Here is a 2,503-nt window from a genome sequence, read left to right on the forward strand (position 1 = left end):
ATTCATGAGACTTTCAAACAGCAGCAAGTGAAGTGAACTTTCAGAACTCCCAACTTTTAACAGGGATAGACTGGTCATGTTGAAAGTTATGTTCTTTCAAATAGTTCTCAGTGGGTAGCAGCTTATAAGCTGTGACATCAGTCACATGTACTAAAAAGAAAAGAGCAAAAAATTTCATCCAGGCTAGGCAAATAGTTAGCCAAAAGTTTATTCAATTCTTGGCAAACAGATGCTTTAAGCAGCAACAGTGTCGCTAACTTAGGGATTTTGTTGCTAAACCTATCAGCAACTCATTTTCAAAAAATGATTAGTGACAAATGTAACAACCTTTTACCCTGATATTATTGGAGACTTTTAGAAACTTGACAAATAAGCACATATTCTTCCACTTTTCAAAAAGCAGCAGGTGCTGCGAGGACCCCTCTCTGTTTAAGGACGGCAAAGACTGTCATGATCTGTATTTATTCTCCTTAGTTTTCCTAGTGTTTTCTATGTTCCCCAGTGTGTCCTTGCCCAGCTGCTCCTTGTCAGTCTGATTGTCACCCTTGTGTTTCTCCTCAGGTGTTTTCTGTTTAGTCATTAGTTTTCTGTGTATTTAAACCCTGTCCTGTCTCAGTCTTTTGTTGGATCATTGTGTTGTGTTCTGTCTACCTGGTCGTGTCCTGCTCCATGTTCTTTGTTCAAGTGAGTTTTGCTGTATTATCAGCCCTTTTTGTGTTCATCATTAAAGGCCTTGTGCTTTTTGATTTTTGAAACCTGCCTGTGCCCTGGGTTATTAAGTCAATCCTGACAAAGACTAGTTCATCCCAAAGATCTGGTCCCCTGGCACCAACAGAGTAATGCTGCGTATGCTGTTAAGTGCCAGGAGGACTGTAACTGTTATTGCAATACATCTGGGGGGAAACACAGTCGCAATTCAAAAAGAGTGGGCCAACACAGAAGCTCCACATCATCAGGTTAGGACTCTGCAGTTTACACTCATCTACAGGCCAACGGTCACCCTTTCAGGGATGAAGATGTTCTCATCCTTGATAGAGAGGAACGTTGGTTTGAGGGAGGAGTAAAGGAAGCAATTTTTAAAAGAAATAATGTCCGTCGTCAAACAGGGGTAGAGGCCTCAATGCCCAATTGTCCCCCCTCTTATAATGCTGTTATTGTAAGTATGACTCAGCCCCTTGTGAACAATAGGTGATCAGAGCCCTAACAATCTAGTGTTCGGATGATGGTCCTGTTTTGCATATGAAAAGAAAAACAGTTTTGATTGCCATCATTAAACCTGTTTGTCCACCACATGGAGGCACTGCTTATAAGGCAAACTTTACCTGAAAATATTCAGACTAAAGAAGTCTCTTGGAGGAGAGACAAAACATTTCTTCAACAAAGAAGAACCTGTCCAGAGGACCTAATTAACTTTTTTTTAAAACAGAGAGGTGCAAACGTGTAGAGGTATAACTCTAGCTTTTACAGCATTCCTTTGTTTTTGGGAAAGGCTTAACAATGAAAGATGGACTCTCGTTTGGCTATACTGAAGACTTGTGCTCTTTTCTTCATCGTGGCTACAGGTCAGATGTACAGCTGCAGGCTGATAAGTTACTAATTACTGAGAACTATTTGACAAAAAAACAATCCCTTCAAAACTGACCAGACCATCACTTTAAATATAAGAAGGTAAACTTATCAAGTAGAAGAGAGACTGATTTATCCTTGCTTTTCTGTCAGTCATCCTTCACTACAGGGATGGCAGCTTAAAATGTGTCTGAAATAGGTTTTAGGTGAAGAAAGTTCAATTAAAGTTTGCAGCAACCAAGTAGTCACAGCTAGCTAAGCTGACCAGGATCAATTGGCAACACTCCTCGCAGTGTTTGACCAGCGCTTCAGATGTCCACTTATGGAATGATTGACATTCACACAACATTTTCCCTCCTAAAGCTGGCCTTGAGCAAACCAGTGGAGCAGCTCCTTTGTGAATCAAACAGCTGTAGCAGTGTGCAGACATGAGAAGAAAGCCTGTCTTCTGTCGTCTGGCTCTGGTTCTGGACAACAGAGGTCTTCAGATGCTTCAAAGGGATTGTCAGTTCACTTGAGGAAAGAGGATGTAGACAGGCTTGTATCTGAGGGAGTGGATTGGAAGAGCTTATTATTTGGCTTTTTCTTTCAGACTTTACTCTCACTGAATTGTGTCGGCTTTTTTTTTCTTTGAACCTTTGATTATAATTTGAACATAAGTTTGAGTTGTTTTGGTAAAATATATTTTTAAGCAAAATTTGAGCAGCTTTTAATGCAAGTGCTGTTCTTTATTTCCAATTTGGGATTTGTGGGTGTCACTAACACAGAAGTAAAGAAAAAAATTTCCGATTTTACCTATTTATAGAATTTTTTTTATGTATTTACAAATATATATGTATATGTGTATATGTATATGTATATATGTGTATACATATATACATATAAACATATGTGTATATATGTGTATATGTATATATATGTATGTATATATGTATAC

This window comes from Austrofundulus limnaeus, unplaced genomic scaffold (assembly GCF_001266775.1).
Source record: "Austrofundulus limnaeus strain Quisiro unplaced genomic scaffold, Austrofundulus_limnaeus-1.0 Scaffold844, whole genome shotgun sequence".
NCBI classification, from domain to species: domain Eukaryota; kingdom Metazoa; phylum Chordata; class Actinopteri; order Cyprinodontiformes; family Rivulidae; genus Austrofundulus; species Austrofundulus limnaeus.